Below are 22970 nucleotides of genomic sequence, written 5' to 3' on the forward strand. Positions count from 1 at the left end.
AGATTCAAAAAAAAGCACTCATCTTAACAACCATAGCTAGCCACTGTTAAATACTTTTTAAAATCTTTCCTCCTACCTTCAGTTCTGTGTTTGTATCTCTAAACATGCATGGAAAACTTAACTGCTACAAGAAATGGATTTGTAACCCCTTAGTTTCACTAAGCATAATATTTTAAGCATTTCTCATATCATTAAATACATTTTGAAAATACCTTTAATCAATCCCTTTTGGATATTTAAGTTAATTCCAGTATTTTGTTAAAATAAAACATGCTCTGATGATCATTTCATCTTCAGATCTCTGAATATTTACTTAGGGTAAATGCATAAAAGGAAAATACTGACTCAAAAGGTATGAACAATTTTGGTGCTTTGATCTCCATTGCTAGATTATACCCAACAACTTGCTGAACTGATTTTCACTAACAGCCATTTTCCTTTTGGTGCCAGAATGACAATTTTGTTAATCTTTCACCAACGTTGGATGAAAGATTATCATTTTCAATTTCTGATTAATTTGAAAGGCTAACTTTATATTTGCTTTGTAATAACTTTCATTTTTATTCTTTGTGTGAATATTTTTTCAAAGATCCATGGCCATTATCATTTTTGTTTTGTGATTTTTTTTGTTCTTGCCCTTTGTGCATCACCTTCTTTACACAATGATTTGTAAAATCATTTTTATAGCAGTGCCATGTTAAATATTAAACTTTCTATCCAGTTTATCTCATATATATTAGTTATATTTATGGATTGTCTTTTTCCTTTTTCTGATAGATGGAATTTTTTAGAGTTTCTCTTTAGAGATCTCCATCAGCACCTAACTGTCCTTTTTCAAAAATGTTTGTTTGTTGTTGTTGTTTTTTTTTGAGGAGGGGGAGGGGCAGGGGGGGAAAGATAAAGAATCCCAAACAGGTTCCATGCTCAGCACAGAGCACGATGTAGGGCTCGATCCCATGACCCTGGAATCATGACCTGAGCCAAAATCAAGAGTTGGAAGCTCAACCGATGCAGCCATCCAGGCGCCCCCACACCCTCTTCTGAGTGAGTCAACAGACCATGGCTCTTATTAGCACCCATGCTTTATTTCAAATGACCCCTTCCTTCCCGGTCACAGATGGTGGATGAGAAGTAGGCATCTGACCTAAGAATAGCTTCTCTGTAAGTCGACCTGCAACCTCTGCCTATAATGCAGCCTGACATAAAGGCCGAAATGTGGTTATTAGTGGAGCTAAATTGTTACCTGTCAAGAAAAGCAATTGGGGCAGGATCTGAAAGGAATAGATTCCAGAAGAAGAGTTGGAAAGCTAAAGGAACATGCAAACAGAAGGGAGACAGGATCAGAAACAGAATAAACAGAAGAAGCCAGTGAAGAGAGAGGGGACAAAGGACAGGTAGGGGAGCAGAGGCAGTGCTGCTCTGAAAGAAATTCCATGAATCCTACTAGAGAGATAGACCAGAGCCAGTCCCTTTATCTGCTTTGTTCCCTTGAAATTTGACATTTCCAAGACAAGGCATCATGTAGGCATATGATAAGCCCCCCATGATTAGACTTTGCAAGGGCATTTTTTTTCCTTTTGCATGCAAAGAAATAAGTGGTTCCCAACCAGTGGTGATTTTTACCCCATAGGAAACATTTGACAACATCTGGAGACATTTTTATTATCATGACTGGAAGGGTACTGCTTTTTATTATCATTACTGGAGGGGTACTACCAACATCTAATGAGTACAGGCCAAGGATGCTGCTCACCACCCTACAATGCTCAGCCCCCCATAACAAAGAGTTATCTGAGCTAAAATGTGAATAGTGCTGAAGCTGAGAAACATGATTCTAGAACAAGTCAGATTTTTCATGATCGCCCCTTTGTATTTGTGTTTAGTAAGTCCTTTTTTATCTCTGCAAGAAAACAAACATTGCCCTACTGCTTATTCTATTTCTAGGAACTCATTTTATAGTTGTTTTTTTTTTCTTAGAAATTTCTAGTAACCAGAGGGCCATGTTAATGGCCAGGAAACTAAGAAACAGACTCCACATACAGTGGATCACAATGTCTTCATGCCTGTGGTTACCACACACCACTAGAAGAGAACAGACAAAGACGCCCACAACTTTCTTGATTTAGGTCTCCTCTTCTGAGAAGGTGAACCATTTAATGTGAAGATCTGTATTCCTCTCAATGCAGAGGCAAATGCTAATAAATTCCCTCAGCAACTGTACTGAAAATATAGAGTCTATTTACCACAAGGCTGATGATATACAGGATGCTACATTCACTTGACCACCAGATGTTCAAAATTACCAGATTGGGGAAGGCTTAAGAAGGTGGTACTCATGAAATTGTGTCAGTATACCAGTCATTGGGCATACGGAATGGAAGTCCCTCACTTATAAGGTGGAGTCTTTAGGGGTTTTTAGAGGTGACATGAGAGGGTGGAACTAGATTACTACCGTGAAAAGTTATGCCATAAAGAGTGCAATGTGACTTACGTAAACTTTAGTGAAAGTTTACAGGTCTAAGCCGGTTTTCAGACGTCACATCCTGTCCTCCCTTCTTTTTGCCAACATTACGGGGGCCATAAAGTTTTCTAAGATTCTGCGAGGCAGATGGTTTCTGTCCGCACATCACCATAACAACCCATATTTCACAGTAAGTAACAAGCATGATTAGGAAAGACAGATGGAATGAGCCTGCAAATGCAAAATATGCCCCTCAATTTAGAATTCTTTGTCCCTGGGGAGGGGTTCTCATCTGGAAATTTAGTTGTCTTCTTGTGAACTCTTGGTAGCTCATAACAAACAGCATTCACACTTTAGACTTGTTCCTCAAGAACTCAGATGATTTTCTCCCATGTACCCTGAACCAAAGACTAATTCATTCTATCCTTCAGTGACCTGAGAAGTGGGAAAAAACAGGCATTTTCTACCCAGTTACTCCAGGTTCTATCCCCAGTATAATATAAACTGCAACCCAAACAGTTCCCTGAAACTTCAAGTAGCAGCATTTTGCTGGTTCACACTTGCACACAAGTTATCACCATGACTCCATGAAGAACTTCTATCTTCTCTCTCCTGCCCCTTAGAACTGGAATTCTTGTGTGGGATCTGTCTTCCATGCATTCCTTACTTGGACACCAATACCTTTAAACCTAAGCACACTTACTTACCCTGTACTTATGAGCTAAGTTAATATACACATATCTGGCAATGTGCAAAACATCCACAAAGAGAAACATGGAGAAAAAATAATAACTGGGATACAGAATATGACTTCTCCATAAAAACACTAAAGATCAATGCCACGATTGGAAAATGTGCCTCTAAACAAAAAAGATGTGGGGAGAAGGAGATTTAAAGACTTCTCAAGGCGTATCTATAAGACAAAATATGCTGATTCCAAAAAAAAATACCTCTTCAAAAAAATTAGAATAAATAAGTATTCACCAGCAATCATAATTCAGTGAGGTTATTAAGAGCAGTTCTTAACCTTTTCTTTGTGTAACACTATCATGTAGACCAAGAGTCAGCAAAGGGTCTTTTATAGACCCAGTCTACAGTGGGCCAGATAGAAGATACTTTAGGCTTTGTAGGTCACAAGGTTTCTTTTCCAACTACTCAACTTTGTCACTGTAACACAAAAAAGCCATAGATAATATGAAAAAGAATGAGTGTGGCTGTGTTCTAATAACACTTTATTCACAGATGTTGGAATTTAAGTTTTATATAATTTTAATATCTCATGATATGCTATTCTTCTTTTGATTTTTATCAATGAGGTCAATTATTTAAAAATCTAAAAACTATTCTTAGCTCAGATGACACACAAAACAGGCAACAGGCTAGATTTGGCCCGTGTGCCATAGTTTGCTGACCCCTAAAACAAACTTACATCTCTTATAATTGAAGTGATTCTCAAGCTGCCTCAGTGAGAAACATAGCTTAATAATGTCCAACTCTCCTTGCTCTGTTGACTGAGCAACCTTCTCCTGATTTGTAATCTAATCAGTCTGCATGTGGTACTTCCTTCTGGTGAATTGGTTCAATCAGAGAACCAAAGAAGGTATTCTAGGAGCAGAGCATTAATAAGTTGGCTCCCAGATTCGAGTTAGCCTTATAAGTTGTCCCTTGTTCCCCTACATTTACATAACCATTCAAAGTTCCAGATCTCATATTCAAAGAAGCAAAGAGTGTAATATGAAAGTAAACAGCAGCTATTAAATCCCTAGACAAGGCAGAATTACTCAACATTCTTACTGTAAATTCTAATAAATCACTGTCAACTCAAAGGGAGTCCAAATTGAGACAAGTTAGGAGTTGAATCAATTGCTAGTCTAATTGGTGATGAATATAAAGACATGAATTATAAGCATAAAACTTTAGGATCCCAAACATCTAATATGCACACAAAGTGTGCTATGACTGCACCTATAGGATAAAGGGAAAATTCCAACTGCCACACTGCCACAGTTGAGATAAAATGGAAAACAAACATCTAATAAGCAAGTAGCTAATAATATAAATATATGAGGCTAATAAAATTAATGGAAGCATACTTATCCCAAAAGAATCCTATAATAAAGAAGAACCTAGTTTAATGTGTGCCAAATTTGTCCTATTACACACTTGATCAATCATGGAATAATATGAAGCCCATGAGTCCCCAGTCCTCACTAGATGGTAAAAATGAGTTCCATTACTAACTTAATCTCATTCTTGTCCTCCTACACTGTTGAGCCAAACTTATAAGGGTCTCATTTTTTTTTAATGCAGTCTTTTTCATGAGGTTTTTAGGATTCTCATGCAAATAAATGTCCAGTGTGTCTGTCCAACTAGATATTTAGGAATGGACTACTGAGTCCTAACAAAGTGGGGAAGAAAATACATCAAAATCCTGAAATTGGTGGCAGAGCTGAGGTTTAAACCTAGGTTACTGAATCTAATTAGCTATATAAATTTGGGACAATTTGTTTTAGTCTCTGTGCCATGAAGCAATATAGAGAGACCTTAGAGCTTATTCAGACTAGCAGTTTTCAAGCTCTTCTTTAGCAAAGGAATCTTTGTTTAAAATGTGGTTTAACACATAAGCCTCAAAAATAAAGGTGAAAAAGTACAACTGTTTTGTTAAAGAGAAGTCAGAGCGCCAGAAGCCCAGCCCACTCTGCCTTCCCAAGGCACCTATGTTGGCCACCAAGGGTCTTCCACAGAACCCTAGATTACTGGCAAGCACAGCTAGAAACCCTGATCTTATGCAATCCTCTCATTTTACAAACAAGGAAGCTACGGAAAACATGAAAAATGGCCCTGCCAGAAGCCAGACAGTGCTGTTCTTAACTGAACATAAACAATGAATATAAACAGTACCCAGACAAGGCCATGCCACTGCTGTGTTTGGAACAAGACAGAGACAAGGCCACTCCACAATCTCAACAACGACAAAACATCCTCTCTTCTGATTAACATGAGAGGCTGCAGTTTCTCTTCCAATAAGAACTCCTAGCCCACCTTTAATCCACCAGCCTCTTTGATAAAATGTATTAAGATACTCAGCCATGAATTGCCCCTGCTTCTTGATATCACCCATTCTAGAACTCATCCCTGCTCCCTTGATTCCTCCCTTGAATCATCCAACATAAACCCAAATCCTATAAAAGAATTCATCGCCAGTGCCTTTTCCCTTGCTGTCACAGGCTCAATAAACTTAACCTTTTGGTTTTACTCCAGGTACGTCCCTGGTAGTCTTTGGCTTCAACACCACATTATTAGCATTCTAAGGAGCGTCCTCAAGAAAAACAGAGCAGAACCAAGAATGGGTTAAGATAACAAATAGCTGAGTTCCTGGAGTGGTAAATAAGCATGTCAGAAACAAATAGAGGGCAGTTCTGATCACTAATAGACAAAATGCTATATTTGATTAATGTTTTATTTACTAATAATTCTAAAATCTACATTACTAGGCTACACCATTCTTCTGAGCCTAGATATCCAACTACTTCCTGGACATGAACATTAGTTCCTCTTACAGGCAACTTATACCTGTAAAAGCCTTGGTCATCTCCTCTTCCTTTCAACTTTTCTCTACTCCCACCCCAAGACTGTACTGTCTCCTGGTTTTCTATATCTTTTCCTGGTGAACTCTCCACCATCCCCCATGCCACACCAGAAGTCTTGGGATCATTCTAAACCACTCCCTCATTATATTCTTTCATAAAATTAGCCACCAACCAAACATTTCTCAATTTCTTTCTTCCTTTCCATTCTTCCTAACACTCACGTTGCTTCTCATTTGAAATAATCCCCAGAGTGTTCTCTCTGATTTCATTTTCCTCCACCTTCAAACAATCTGCCACATCTGCTGAAAGAAAACTTCCTAAAATGCAAATCTAATTACATCATTCTTTGCTTACAACAATCTTTTCAGCCATCACCTCACCCCACCCTACCCACTGGTCCTGAGAAGAAGTACAAACTCCCGAACATGGCAAAGGAGCCCCAGCCCCATGCTCCAGCCACTCCAAGTTGCAGCTCCCTCCCCTGTGATCAGTGCACCAGGAGTGCCCCTCAGCTCCTCTCTGCCAGCTGACCTTACATGTTCTCCAAGCAGTTCAAGCATTGCCGTCAGAGAGCTTTCTGTGTCTTGATCCTTCCCGAGCTGAATCAGAGGCCATCTTTGGTTTCACACACAAAGGCTTCCACTCTGTGTGAAGCAATTCAAGAGATTCTCAACTCTAGCTGCACGCTAAAATTCACCTGAGCACCTGAATGCCCAGAACTCAGCTGCTGCCATTCTGATTTAATTGTTCTTGGAATCAATATGATTCCCATGTGTGCTGGGCTTCGTGCTTCTCAAACTTTAATGTAAGGAACAATCACCTGGGGAGCTTTTAAAAATGAAGACTGATTCAGCAGGCCTAGGTAGGGTCTGAGATTCTACATTGTTAATAAGTTCTCAGGTGATGTCAATGCTACTGCTCCATGGACTACACTTGGGGAAACAAGGGTCTAAATAAACTCTGTCACTGGCCGGCCCATCCAGAGGCAATAAAGCTGTAAATAGCCAAAGCAACTACAAAAAGACTTTCCCTGTCAAGGAAAACAGATGTTGCTAACACACCTGACATAGCCTGGTTCCAGAAGAATTTATGAGTATCTACGATAACTGCAAGGTTGTAGAAGCTGTTGTGACCTAAAGGTGTAAAGCCCAGAGAATGAAATGACTTGCCCAGAATATCAGAGTGTAAATAGCAGAAAAGAGATCTAAACTCAGAACACTTGATTCCCCAGTCTGTATACCATTCAATGTATTAAGTGCCCAGAAGAGATGTTGAAGACTCCATCACACTAGGAAAATAGCAATCAAGCAGGACACGACCAGCATTAGCAGGATCCAGCTAAACACTTTGATACAGAAGTGGCTGGAGCAGCTGGTTCAAAAGAGCCAGCCAAAAGATGCCAATGAGAAGGGCAATGAGGAAACTGGTCTCTTGAGTCCAAAGGTATTGAATGTGTTCCTGAATGAGCTTAACCTTGTCCAATGGCAAACGACATTGGAAAATGTGCACTATGGAACTACAGACTATTCCAATGTCTTTAAGTACCTTGAAGGCAGTAGGAATGCCTTATTCATTTTAATATTCCCAGCATCAAGCACAGTGTTTGACACATGGAATTCACTGAATATCTTTTGTATAAAGCCTAACCAGAGAAAGTCTTGGTTTTCTTTATGTAATACTATATTGATCTATGTTGTGGCCAGTCTCCATCCTATAGGGTGAGATGATACAAACCTTCTGCCTCACTTCCACCTTTAGAGAATCCCTCACGTTTCTGGGTGGGAGCAGGATCTGGTAGAAGTGTGATACAGTATGAGATTCCCTGGGCCCTTCACTCAAGTGCATCAAAGATACAAGGATTATAGGCATAAACACAGTAGTGTTGATTCTTATTGGAGAACCAGGCAGAAGTGAACAGCTTTTATTACGCTGTGGAGACACGGGTGGAGGGGTGGTGACGTCACTGGTTTTCCAGGCAGCAGATGGTTTGCCAAAGACAAGAGAACCATTGAAGGATAAATCATGTTACCTAAAGGTGAAAAGCATGGGCTTTAGGGGCAGAGAAATCTGAGTATGAATGTCATTTCTACCGATCACTCATCATTTGGCACAAGTTCCTTAACCTTACTAAGCTTCAGCTTCCTTATCTATAAAGTGGAGAAAACAAGTAACTTCCCACAAACACTGCTATAAGGATTAAGTGAGATAATTGTGCCTTTAATGCAGTGTCTAGGACACTGTAGATGTTAAATAATAGTTTAGCAACGGTACCAATGAAGAAAAGCTTCAGTGCCAATTGTGGCTGCACGACTAATTCTAGAAGCAAGAGTTGTGGTCACCATTTGTATTTCTTGCCAGAGTATGAAAGGACTGCAAAAGTGTCTTTTACTCTTATATTTTCTTTTTCCCTTTTTAGAAAGTGAAATATATTATTTCATTTTAATTGTCTCAATCATATTTTGTTTTTACCTCTACTACTGTCTACTAAATAGATAGGTGATAGATATAGTGAATAGGCAAGAAATGGCAATTTTTTTTTCATCTCAAATCAATGCCACTTAACTGGAGTTGGCTTCCAGGACCACTATATTAAGAGGGATGTTGATGCTAAATCCAAGCTTAGTGAAAAAGAGAGCTGTGATTGATTAGTTCTGAGTGCTGTGAATGAGGGCTTGTCACACCTCACTTTAATTCAGAGGTGGCAGAATAGTGAATAATAACAGCTAGGTAGGGTCACAATGAAACCAGAGGGAATGGACAGCAATGGTAGATTATAGGGGGAGAGATCGGTGCACACCCTTACACTGCTCTTGAGACATCTTTTGGTATAGTCGTTGTGTGTCTGTGCTAAATTCCCCTCCACACCTGCTCTTCACCCTCCTCTACCTGGCTCACTGTATAGAGGCTGACCAATATGCAGTATATACACAGGGTTGTGTGCCCCCTGGCGCTGATTGGTCTGGCCACTGGAGAGCCCCAGTAGGAGATACATATGAGGAAACAGTGAGAGCAAAGTCATTATTTCCCTGGATCTCTCTCCAGGGTTGCTTCAGGCTAGCTATGGTCCTTCAATCTGAAGTCACTGATCCTCTCAGGCAGCCGACTGCATGATTCTTATTTCTTTTAGGTCTCAAAAACCATTCCCTCTTCCCCTCCCTTTTAAACAAAAGGTGATAACAGCTTCAATGCTATAAGCTCTAGGGTCCTGCTCTATCCATGGTGGTTCTCCTCACCTATACTATTATAAATAGTCCCTTAATAAATGAACACTATCAAACTGTATTACCTTGAAAAGATCCATTTCCCTTGGAACTTTTAAACACTATGTCTTTGGGTTGCCTCGATACTGAAAGTGAAGTGAGTATCTGTAGACGTATATGGTAGAATATGCCAGATAGGGGATCTTTGTACATCTAAGAAAAAGGGTATGTGTCTGGTGGCTAGAGATGGACTGGAGATAACAATACCCTGCCATACCCACTTCTTCATCTATCTTAAACTGCCCACCAATGATCTGGAACTTTCTCTGCACAGCAGTGTCAACTGGCTGAGCAGAATTAGGTCCTACCATTAACAATCTCTAATTTAACTTGATGGGATAAGATGTCCAAGACTATTCAGTTTCCCTTGATGGAAAATCAAAACTCAAAACTTTGTCACCTGTCTGCCAGTGAGGTGGGGAGGTACAGACATACAAGGGGTGACTAAGTCAGGTTACTGGCAAAGAATCTTGACTGAGGAGAAAATTGTGGTCCTGCCCAGCTAGTCACCTGCCTTTCCCACCAGCCTGCCCTTTCTGAGGCCAAGTTGTATAATTCTGTCTGGGTCTCTACATTTTAGGATGTAAATCCATCTTTGAACCTCATTCAAGGAAAAGAAAAGAAAAGAAAAGAGAAGAAAAGAAAAGAAAAGAAAAGAAGAAAAGAAAGGAAAGGAAAGGATAAGGAAGAGGATAAGGAAGAGGAAAAAGAAAAGAAAAATTTAATAGATCCCTGTTCGCCACCCTTCAATGATCTAAGAAGCAACATTTCATGACAGAATCAGGACAGGAAAGGTGAACTTGCAAATGTGACCTCAGCATCCTCAGGGTAAAGGTGCTTGTCCTTGAATATGGCATCTGCATCCAGTGATCTTGTGAATCACACACTGATTCACCTGCACTAATGGGCAGTCACACCTAAGAACCCCCATGGGAATAAGCAGATCCTGGTTCTTGGTAGGAGACAGACTCCTCAGAACCATTACGCCTCCTTCCAGTGCTGAGTATCCAGAGATATGGCCTCCATAGCAAGCACAGGCAAGCAAGGTAGAGAACTAGAACTCCGACTCTCTCCTACAGAAAAGATGATAAAACACACAAAGAGAAAAGTTAATGCACGATTCCTCCGAGAAGGCAGGTTGTGAGAGAGCAATCAAAACACTATTTAGGGGAACAAAAAGGAGAGGAATTAGGGCCAAGGAGGGCTGCGGGCCTCTGTCCCTTAAGCTAGGAGGACAGTAAAGCTTACCCCAATTCCATCTTAGTAAGACACTTTTTAAGCTCCTCCAACCCTTCAATTCACTATCTTCAATAGTCTTTTCATCTCTCAAGATCCAGATCAAATGCCTTCTCTTTTGCGGAGGCCTCCCTGACCCCAGCCCATCCCACTCCCAACCAAAATTAACTGCTCCTTTCTCTACACTCTCACTGCATGCTAATCCTTTCTTTAGCATCTTTTACTTTGTAAGATATGAACATGTTTGCTGTCCCCAAATGATCTGTGAGCTTGCTAATGGCAGGATCTGTCTTGGTGACTTTTGAACAAAAACAGTTCCTAGACTGTAGTGGAAGAATATTAAATGCTCAGCGAGTTTGACAATGACAGACTTTTGCTATCAATTGGAAATTGGACAGCCTCCCTTCCCCACTTCACTTTCCTCTTTTTCCAGATATGTCATTGGTGGGAAAGTAAGGGAATCCCCAGTGCAGGGAGAGTTGACTTTCACCCTGGCTTAGCCTCAGTTCCCACAAAAAGTGGAACCTGAGACAAGGACTTCTGGGAAGAGAAGTGGGTATGGAGGGGCTGAGAAGAATGAAACAGGGAAGAAGGAAAAGTCAAAATAAGGGATATTATCAATCTAGTCCCTTCTTGGGCAACTGGGGTCCTCTTCCACTGGGGATACTCTGAAGAGCCATGTAGAACGTACCCCAGAATTGTCTCCCCCAGGGCCAAGAAATGGGAGAAGATATGCATACGCAGCCATTGATCAAGGGCTACCTATGCGATCTTAGCTTCCTCATACTTTGGGGTGTGTGGCTATGTCAGAACGACTGAGCAAATGTTTGCAGGAGTCCAAGGTGAGGTTAGCAGAGGTGCCCCAGGCCAGAAAGCAAGTTATAAATGGTGCAGCTGAGGTGAGGTGCAGCCAAGTTACACCTGAGCAGCAACAACTAGAGTAGAAAGGTGAGCTAAGAGGATATGAGGGGGTCCACACGAAGTATCTGACACACACGTTGTGATGATTTTTAGTGGCCCTTTGTGATTTCTATCCACGTAGAGACTAAGTCTTACCAATCCTAGCATTCATCATTGGTAAGTTGTTAGCAAACAAAGTGTCAGTTGATATAGCTAGAATTTTCCCAAGGTTCACCAGGCTGTGGGTACAGAGTCATGATAGACACCCAAATTTCCATGGCTCTAACCTTCTAGCTTCTAACTAGCTCTAGCTTCTGAAAGCTCTAGTCCTCCAGCTGTTTGCAAGCATCTCCCAGCTATTTCTCTAGGCCTGCTGAGAGTGCTTCACACATGCTTAGACAACTGTCGGCTGTCATCACCATGTGGCATCAGCCATGTTTTCCCCTCCTGCTTGAGATCCCCTCTCGTATATCCTGTCCCAAGCAGCTCCTCCCTGCCACCTCTGCTGCCCACGGCCACAATGAGACCACACTGAGAGCAGAACTTCCCTTGTTCCTGAGGTTGCCAAACCCTCCAGGTGCCAAAATGACACATTTCTTTCCATTTTCCTTGTGCCAGAGCCATGTCATGGCTCATACAGAAATGGGAAGATGCAGGAGTGCCTGGGTGGCTCAACTGGTTAAGGGCCCGACTTCAGCTCAGGCCATGATCTCACAGCACGAGTTTGAGTCCTGCGTCCGGCTCTGTGCTGACAGCTCAGAGTTTGGAGCCTGCTTTGGTTTCTGTGTCTCATTCTCTCTCTGCCACTCCCAGACTCACATTGTGTCTCTCTTTCAAAAATAAATAAACATTAAAACAAAAGAATGGGAAGATGCTTTTTTAAAAAATGTTTATTTATTTTTGAGAGAGACAAAGCATGAGCAGGAAAGGGACAGAGAGAGAGAGGGAGACACAGAATCTGAAGCAGGCTCCAGGCTCTGAGATGTTCCCATGGAGTCCCACGTAGGGCTTGAACTCACAAACTGCAAGATCACGGCCTGAGCCAAAGTCAGCCACTTACCTGACTGAGCCTCCCAGGCGCCCCTGTGAAGATGCTCCTTCCCCCTCTCCCCACCACGTCATACTTTGAGCCAGGAGTCTGCCAGAAGTGATGGTTCAGACCCAGAGGCTCAATCCCAGAGGGTAGTAGCTCCCTTGGCTTCAGCTGTAGTCCAAGGGTTGATTCTCCCCTCTCCCTTGTCCTCTCTCTTCCCACTCTCCACCACCACCACCAATACAGCTCATGCAAAATGACCTCCTTCCTCCTTCAGACAAAAATACATATCCTCATGCAAATAAACTCAAGAAAGCCAGCAGCTTCCAGCCCATCACAGCAGCGCTCTGGACATGCCCAGGCAGACCGCAACACCAGCCGTGCTCACAGCCTCAGCACAGGTCATATCTCCCTATCATGGAAACTATTATTTTCAAGTTTATTTATTTATTTTGAAAGACAGAGACAGCACAAACACGGGAGGGGCAGAGAGAGAGAGAGGGAGAGAGAGAATCCCAAGAGGACTCCACACTGTCAGCACAGAGCCCAACGTGGGGCTCAATCCCACAAACCGTGAGATTGTGACTTGAGCCAAAACCAAGAGCCAGACGTTTAACTGCTTGAGCCACCCAGGCGCCCCATGGCAACTGTTTGATATCTTCTGTACACCAGTGATTACGTGCATTGAGGCTTAAAATCAAGGATGCAGTTTGGCACCAAAAACTCCCACGCGTTTGTGTGGGGTTTTTTTTTCCCCCTACAGTTATAAAATGAAATCTCACCAGATGTCCCAAATAGCTTTTTATCCTGGCATTCTCCCACATCACTTCACCTTAAAGAAAAATGGTTTTGGGGTTGACAAAGGTACTTAACCTCCCAGTGACCTACCCTCCAAGATCCATGTGGTATGAGTTAACTCCAGCACACACAAAGTTGCACCGGATATATTTCTAAATGACAAAGTTCTCTGAAAGTAACCTTAACAGACCTGCAACATCAGTCCTCAGTTATGCCTATAGAAAAAAAATGTGTTCACAACACGCTACAGCTTGGTCCAGCTCTTTGAAGAACAATGGCTGATGAAAGCCAGGAGCAAAAGAAAATGGCAATAAAATAAGGTGGCATACTGACAGCTGAGGTCTAGTATAATATCTATGGGGGGTTCTGTGGCTCCAGGATTAGATTGCTCTCACTTCAAAAAAGCCACCCATGAACTCTGTCAATCAGCAACTCAGTCATACATACATAAAATTCTTTCCCCTATACCCTGCTCAAAAAAAAAAAAAAAAATTCTTAAAGATGATGCCTAAAAGACAATGTATAGATGATACACATTCTATTAGTGAACAGGTGCATTTTTCTCCTCAACTAATTTACAAACTGAGTTGAATTTTAATCCAACCTTTAGCATGCCTCACTTTTACAAAAGGAATTCAATTTATCATTCTCTATGGACTTCAAATAAAAAAGTAACATCAAAGTCGAGCAGAAAATGAAAGCCCTGATTCAGACATTATTTTGCTTTCCTCTCCCAAGTAAATATTTGCACTTGCCGGAGGAGCTTATGCTGATATGTCTGTAAATTGATTACAAATTTTTATAAGGAGGTAAGTAGCCAGGAACAAAGGAACGCAGACTGAAGTTCCCCTGTGCTCTCGTCTGAGTGACCTCCAGCCGACTGTGCAGATGACCTGTTTAGAAGGAAGACGATTTGGTCTCCATGGAAGCTCAGTGTGTGGGCTCTGCTTTGACAGATTGACAGCTGTGCTAAATGATGTTGAAATTACATGTAATAGATTTTAGATTATGACTATTGTCCAGTAAGGACTGAAGAGTCCCTGCAGTGACAGGGGACTCAGGATGGTTATCCTCTTAAGCTCATTCCAGAGTAAAAAGGCATTGGCTCTTATAAATTGGGCTTTTTCTTTGTTGCGGGGAGGTGGTAAGTACCAAAGTAGTTTCACTAATTAGAAGCTATAAGCCCAGAATAACCATTGTCACTCATTCCTAGAATGAAATATAACCACGCTCAGCACATTTCTGGACACAACTCTACCCCAATTTAAAGCTAGGCATAAACGAAAGCTCAAGTCTTCAATGTCATGATAGCCAATTACAGTATAATTAGCCAAACTGGCATTTGGAGTTTGACTCTTTGCAGAATTAGTCGGCTGCTGACCTTATCCTGATATATCTTTATTGATATGCATGATTTTCTGTTTTGTTTTCCTTGTAGAAAGGAGGAGAGTGGGGCTTGTATGAGAATGGCCAGGAGAAAGGAAAGCAAGGGAAAGGATGCGGATGTCAAACCACAAGGAAATGGAACAGATGAGCAAGAACAGACTTGAACCTGAGTACAACTGAGATGGGTCCCAAGGACTCCCCAAAATGAGGAGGAACCAAGTGCCTATGTAAGAAGGTAGAAGTGTAATGCCTGAAAAAGGTCCATTTTAAAACACTACCATATTTATTCCCAAAGACTGGGGGCTAGAGGATACAGATTACCTTAAATGCATGGGTTTAAACGACATTCCCTTTGTCTTAGTCCACCATGACACAGGTCATGCCCGACATTTATCCTTTGAGAGCACAGTTGGTGTATTGCTCAGGAGATAGCATCCCTGTCCAAAGGACTTGAATCTCTGTAAAAAACAAACAAACCAAAAATAAGAAGTTTATTAAGCCATTGGATAGAGGAGAATGAAAGGAAAAGGGGGGCCAGGAGGATAAAATAAGAAAGATGTTTTACGCTTCATCAAAATACGAAATTACATTTCATGTGTATCTCCTCCAGCATACTGTCACCACTACCCCAAAATGAAGCATGAGTCGTGTGGAAACAAGTTCCTTTTCTGAATAAACAGAGCAGTTCAGACGAGTATATGTATTGGGTCTAGAAAGACACTTCAAGAACTATGGTCTGAAGTTCACTGAGTGCCAAGGGAAACTGCCATGATGCAGTAACACCCACATATTATCCATGTGGCCTCTAGCCTTGGTCTCACCTGGGAGCCTGTCAGAAATGCAGACTCTTAGCCCCACCCAAGACCTACTACGTCCACCCAGGTGATTCTCATGCACATTAAAATTCACCCCAGCTCAGATTATCAGTCTTCACCCTTTAAGTGTATTGGAAGAAGCCAAAAAGCAGAACTTAAATTTAAAAAAAAAAATTTTTTTTTAACCCCTGAAAATAGTGAAGGCGGTGTCACATCCTTTCTTCCTTGCCTCTCCCATTGAGAAAAGCATCCCAAAGTGCAGACCCCCGTTCATGCTCTGTCTCTCTCTGTCCCAAAAATAAATAAACGTTGGAAAAAAAAAAAAAAAAAAAGCAATAAATATCAACCCGATATCAAAAGAAAGGAAAATCCCCAGTAGCCAGAAACGAAGAAGGAATATAAAACCCAAGTGATAAGCATGTGAGTAAGGGCAGGGGGTTAATATCCATGAAGGAGCAAGAAGCTTAGTCTCACTTTTCTAAAGAAGACATCCGGATGGCCAACAGACACATGAAAAGATGCTCAACGTCACTCATCATCAGGGAAATACGAATCAAAGCCACACTGAGATACCACCTCAGTGGTGGTCAGAGTGGCTAAAATGAACAAATCAGGAAACTACAAATGCTGGTGAGGATGTGGAGAAACAGGAACCCTCTTGCACTGTTGGTGGGAATGCAAACTGGTGCAGCTACTCTGGAAAACAGTGTGGAGGTTTCTCAAAAAACTAAAATTAGAGCTACCCTATAACCCAGTGATAGCACTGCTAGGAATTTACCCAAGGGATACAGGAGTGCTGATGCATAGGGGCATGTAGACCCCAATGTTTATAGCAGCACTTTCAACCATAGTCAAATTATGGGAAGAGTCTAAATGTCCATCAACTGATGACTTGATAAAGAAGATGTGGTTTATATATACAATAGAATACTACTTGGCAATGAGAAAAAATGAAATCATGCCATTTGCAGCAACGTGGATGGAACTGGAAGGTATTATGCTGAGTGAAATAAGTCAGTCAGAGAAGGACAGATATCATATGTTTTCACTCACATGTGGATCTTGAGAAACTTAACAGAAGACTATGGGGGAGGGGAAGGGGAAAAATAGTTACAAACAGAGAGGGAGGGAGGCAAACCACAAGAGACTCTTAAATACAGAGAACAAACTGAGGGTGGATGCTGGGGTGAGGGGCATTGAGGAGGGCACTTGTTGGGATGAGCACTGGATATTGTATGTAAGCCAATGCGACAATAAATTATATTCATACAAAGAAAAAAAGCAGCTTAGTCTCAGAATATACAACACAGGGAGTAGGAATTCAAACCTCCCACGAAGCCAGGACTCATGAAAAGCTATCCCTCAGTGAGGGGGGATGAGATACAAGCTCCACTTATTGGCTCAGGGAAGGGGCTCAGGAAAGGGTGAAGAAAGCTGGTCTGCACACTGTATAAGGGGAAAAGATCCCCCATTACAAACAGCAGCCCCAGGCCTGTTCCACACGTGTATGTAGGGGTCTGAATTCCCCTGCAGTATGGGAATCTCCAGCCAAGAAGTTAATGTAAAAATGGGCCTCATGGAAGTGAAACCCCCAGGCCTTCCAGCAAAAACAAACACAAAGCCCTTTAAAAATAAACTTTCTAAACCCTAAAACATACAGAACATTCTAAGGCACACAAACACACACACAAATAAGTACATTGTGACTGAAAATGAGCTCAAAATGGAAAATTACAAAGCGGTCACCATGAAGAAGAGTCAGCAGTCGCTGCAAACAGGAAGATTTCAGTGGTCAATAAAATGACAACCTGTAAGCGACTGTTAAATAATTATGTTTCCACTGATAAAGTAAGAAGACTTGAAACCTTAAGGAAAGAACAGGCATTGTGTAAGAAGAACTAGTAGATCTGAAAATGACCAAACAGAACTTCTAGAAGTGAAAATCTAACATTCAACAGCTAAAAGAGCAGATTGGAGAAGGCTGACCAGAACACAGATGTACGGAAATCATCCAAAATACAGCAATAAGAGATAAAGAGATGGGAGATAGGAGAGAGCAGTTAAGAGAGATGAGAAGATTAAAAATACATCTCATTAGAATCCCAGGAGAGAAATTAAAGAATGATGTAGAAGTCATAACCAAAATATAGCAGCTGAGAAATTGTGAGAATTGATGAAAGATAGAAGTATCAGGATCTAGGCAGAAAATAGCTTCCTCAAACTAGGTAATTGAGAAAAGTGTAATAAAGCAACTGTTTACAAAGGTGAGCTGCTTGGGTTTAGGAAATTAACAAGAGGCTCAGGAAATTAACAAGGGGTAGAGAAACACCCACCTTCTAGGAAGAGCAAGGAGTCTGAAAGGGCAAGGTGAGGGAGAGGTGACCAGAGCTCAAAAGAAATAGCTGCATGAACAAGGTCGTCCAGAACAGTAGCTGTGCCTTCAGTGAAGGGTTGCAGCCAACCCCTGGTAAATTAGCATGGATGATGCCCAGAATAAACACACCAACTTCACTCTCCTTAGCCCTTGGAGCCTCTGCTGGTGACTCACACTAATGGAACTCTATTGGAAGCAAAAGGCAAGAAGAGATGCAATCCACCCACTAACCTTCCCAGTTCAGGGTCTTCAAGTAAAGGCTTGCTAGCGGTCCTCACTGTAGCCCCAGGGTGCTTTATGTTTTCCTAAACCCTGCCCCACTTGTAAATAGCCCCTAGGCAGTGTAGATAGGCAGTGTGCTACTGCTTCTTGCCAGAATTCTGACATCCTTCATTGGTAGGCGTGTGCCGTGCATGCATTATAAGTGGAAAGGAGAGAAAGGGGAGAAAATACAGAGAAAGTCTATAAGTAAACATACCAAAGTGCTACCATTTTAGTGATTTGGATTCTTTTTCTTTTTAGTTACTAAATTTTCTAATTTTTCTACAGGGAACATGGAGTACAATGTTGCAAAACATCAATCTTTTAATACTGCTAAAAGTCTACAGAAAATATGGATTCTTAATCAATTCATTCCCCACCAGATTGACATCATCCCTAACCCAGACTCCCTGCCTGATATCAGAGCTAGAGACACAAACAAATGATGTAGCTAAAAAAAAGAAGAAGAAGAAGAAAGAGGCAAGATTCAAACCAAGTATTGAAAAATGGTTTTGTAAATAGCAAAATTTTTATAGACAGGGTTATATGGAGACTTGCTTAAACTCAGTAAAACGTAATCTCCCAACTGGGGCATGGCCAGGTTGTGGAGCTAACATCTAGGCCTGTGAAAGTCAGTAAGAAGTCCTGTGAAACCTAAAAGACAATTTTGTATTTAAAAAGACAACAATGAAATCTCATCTTTATCTAGAATGTTTCAAGAAATAGGTGCACCTTCACTGTGGCTAAAATTGAAGCTTGACGTTAAAATGTACAATGCTTGCTAGGTTTTTTGTTTTTTTTTATTAATCAACCCACATAGCTAATCATTGCTTGAAACTCAAATACCCATATGCTGAGGCTTGGGGTGACATCTGGCTTTTGATGGATTAGCAGGGAGGTCCTCATTTCATCTCTCGCGTCTGAACGTTGCTACCCGGAAAGTGACACATCCCTTGTCCAAATGCAGTAAACCGACCTGGATTCAGAGGAAAGAGCGCCATCTAGTGCAGCGCCACTCAGTCTAGCGGTTCATTGTGTGCTTCCCTCGCCCCCACCCCCGCCTTGCGGTTGATTGTTCCAGCTCATACTAGCTCCTGAGATTAAAGATTTCAGCGGGGGTGGGGGTGGGAGGAACGGCTGGAGGAAAGGGAATCTATGGCCACAGACCAACACTTAACTATATTAAAAATCCCAAGTCTTTGGCGAGAACCATTTGTTCTTAACATCGTAATGCTATTAGGCAAGGATAATGATTGATAGAAGTCATTTTACTAGGCAGTCAGATACAAGTGTCAGTTTCTTGGAGTTTATATGAGAAATGACATCATCAGTACAATTCTCTGGTGAGGAGTGCAGAAGGAGTAGAGCCAGCTAGAATCCTTTGGTCCTTAACAGGAGCCACTACTTCCTGACACCCCATCCACACCCCTGGAGAGAATACCTAAATCCTGCTTTTGTCCTTTATCTGAGATAGAAATCTCTGTGCAGGTGGAGAGGAGGAGGCAGTGCAATCACCTGTGGTGAGCCTATATTCCGCAGAAAGTAGACTTTTGTACATCTCAGGCAGGGCAGAATAATGGGCTTTCACTTACAGAGCAGCAAGCAATGGGTCTTGGTGGGTCAGACAGGCTCACAGAAGATTCCACCAATCATTGACAGAAAACTTCACAAGGGACTAGCAGTCAGTCTCTTATGAGATGAAATGCAAATGCAGCTGTCTTTGGGCTATGAGTCAAACCCTGATTGGCATGCAAATGCACATATATTCCTTCCAGCTCTAAAATTCTATGGCAACTTACACCCACATTAAACTATGTGATAAAACACAGCTCAGAGCAGCATCAAAACCAGAGTTCCCTGAAATGCAAATCAAAACCACAATGAGATATCACCTCACACCTGCTAGGGTGTCTATTATCAAGAAGACAAAAGATAACAAATTCTGGCAAGGATATACAGAAAAGGAAACCCTTGTGCACCGTGGGTGGGAATGTAAATTGGCACAGCCACTATGGAAAACAGTTCGGAGGTTCCTCAAAAAATTAAAAATAGAACTAGCCTATGATCCAGCAATCTTACTTGTGAATATATATCCAAAGGAAGGGAAATCACTATTTCAAAGAGATATCTGCACTGCTATCTTCATTGCAGCATTAATCACAATAGCCAATAGAAACAACCTAAGTGTCTATCGACAGACGAATGGAATTAAAATGTGGTATATATACACAATGGAATATTACTCAGTCTTTAAAAAAGAGAGAAATTCTGCCGTTTCTGTCAACATGGATGAACCTGGAGGGCATTATGCCAGGAAAGTAAGTCAGACAGAAAAAGACAAATATTGTATGGTACCACTTATGTGTGGACTCTTTAAAAAAAAAACAACAAAAACAAAACTCAAACTCCTAGAAATAGGGAGAAGAATTGTTAGCTGAGGGGTAAGGGGATGGGAGAAGTTGGTCAAAGGGTACAAACTTTCAGTTACAAGATAAATAAACCCTGAAGATCTAATGTGCAGCATGGTGACTATAGCCAATAATACGGTGTTGTATACTTGAAATTTGCTGAGAGAGTAGATCTTTTTTTTCTTATTATTAAATGTAATTTACTGTCAAACTGGTTTCCATACAACACCCAGTGCTCATCCCAACAGGTGCCCTCCTCAATGCCCATCACCCACTTTCCCCTAGAGAGTAGATCTTAAGCATTTTCACCAAAGGGGAAGAAAAGATAATAATATGAGATGATGGATGTGTTAACTGGTAATGGGAATCTTTTCGCAACATATACATATACCAAATCGTCATGTTGTACACTTCAAACATATTACAATTTTATTTGTCAATGATACCCCAATAAGCTGGAGGGTAAAAACACAGAGTGCACTCAGCCTTTACTACGACTTCATGAATTCCTACCCTATCACCCAAAAGGCTGGAGGATTTTCTTCTTCAACAGCTGTGCCCTTGGGTCTATAACATTTCCCTGGTTGTGTTAGTTCTCTCATTGTATCCTTTTTATTACAGAACTGAAACCTCAGGGTTTAGGAAAAAAAAAAATCCCGGTGCCTCCACAAAGAAAGCTTATACACATAGTAAGTAATTATAAAAATCCCACATTCCACACCTTTAATTGCTTTGTATTTCATTCTTCCTGCCCAGTTAAGAGTCAGCTCACCACTCATACTTTCACTCATTCATTTGTTGGATTTCCAGCCATCTGTGTTGGATCCTACCATCTGGCTGTCTTAGAGTGCAATGGCATAGAAGCTGGGTTTTATGGATTTCCAACCGAGTGAAGTGCTCTCTATTATTCCAGCAAAGTTTTAGTACTATGAACCGGCAGTATACTTGCAACTTTTGTTAACTCATCTTTGGGACTTTTACCCAAGATTAGACTGTGAAGAGTCTGTCACACATATTCAGCGAACCCCCAGTTTGGCTCGGTGCTGCTGACCACCTTTCCATTCCACGTCAGGACCAGAGAGAATCACACAGGCACACTGTTGTGTGGTGGGGAAGCAGGAAATCAAAAGCCTTCCACTTTCTGTGGTGCTTTGCAATCCCTCTATGTGTTCCACTCTCATTTCTCACACTCACGATTTCTAATCTTTATCGCCCTTCCTAAGTCCTCTTGTCTCACCATCTCCCCTCCTTCTTCACAGAGAGAAAAATGGGGATATGAGGAATGAACTCCTTTCATCTCCTGCTCTCCCATCTCCACCTCTTTGCCTCCACTCCTGACCACACCTCTGGCTCTGTCAGATGTTCCTCCTCTTATTCAGGACTAGTCTTTCCACCTGAGCTTCCATTCCAGCCTTTCCCACTTCCTCAGAGACCTTACCCTGAGAATGAAGGAATGAAGGAAGTGAGGGAGGGAGGAAGGAGGGAGAGAGGGAGAAATGGAGAAAGGGAAAGAGGGAGAAAGAAGCAAGGGAAGGAAATGAAAAGAACTGGAATGCAAAGGGAAGGGAAGGAGAGAGGAAGGGGAGGGGAGGGCAGGAAAAACTCCCTTAAGACATCCCTCTGATTTTCACTCAATCTCTTTCCTTCCCACACAGACCAACTACCCATAAGAGTGTGCTCTCTACCCATGTCTCCGGTCTCTCGTGAACACAGTGCAATCTAGATTCAGTCTCCACCACCTCACTGAGCCCTAACTGAAGTACTTTTGTGGGACTGTATGGGTGGTGCATGAGGCAGTGCCTGGCATAGGGTTAAAGCTCAGTAAGAAACTTCTCTGGCCAACCTGCCCCTAATTTGTCAACTAGATAGGAGCTCTCCAGTTCTTCCTTTACTGGACTTTTCTCCATCAGTGATGCCTCCTTCTCTGAGATCTCCCCTATTTGCTTCCAGCTTTCTTCTCTCTCCTGGAGCTTCTCCTCCTTCTGACCACTCCTTATGTCTCCTTTTCAGTATCCTACCCCCTCTATGCCTTAAAATAGGACCACTTTTAGTCTTCATCTCTTGGCTGAATACTCTTGTTGGGTGACTCGATCAACTCCCACAAAAGCTTTACCATTTTCATTTCATTTGACAAATATGTAATGAGTTCCTACTACTTGCCAGTTCTATATTCCTCCCCACTGGATATCTCCATCGGAATGATACACACATACATACACACACACACACACACACACACACACACACACACACACAAATTATTCCTCATTCTCTACTTCTGGTTTAAGTAAATGAAGCCACCCATCAACCAAGTAAATCAAGTGAGAAACTTAGCAATAGTGTTAAAATTGCCTTTCACCTGCCCCACATCCAAAGAGTCACTGGGTCCTGTGGATTCTACCTCCTCACCTCCCTAGAATCCCTCCCCTCCTCTCTAGTCCACTGGTT

The sequence above is a fragment of the Lynx canadensis genome, chromosome B3 (genome assembly GCF_007474595.2).
Source record: "Lynx canadensis isolate LIC74 chromosome B3, mLynCan4.pri.v2, whole genome shotgun sequence".
NCBI classification, from domain to species: Eukaryota; Metazoa; Chordata; class Mammalia; order Carnivora; family Felidae; genus Lynx; species Lynx canadensis.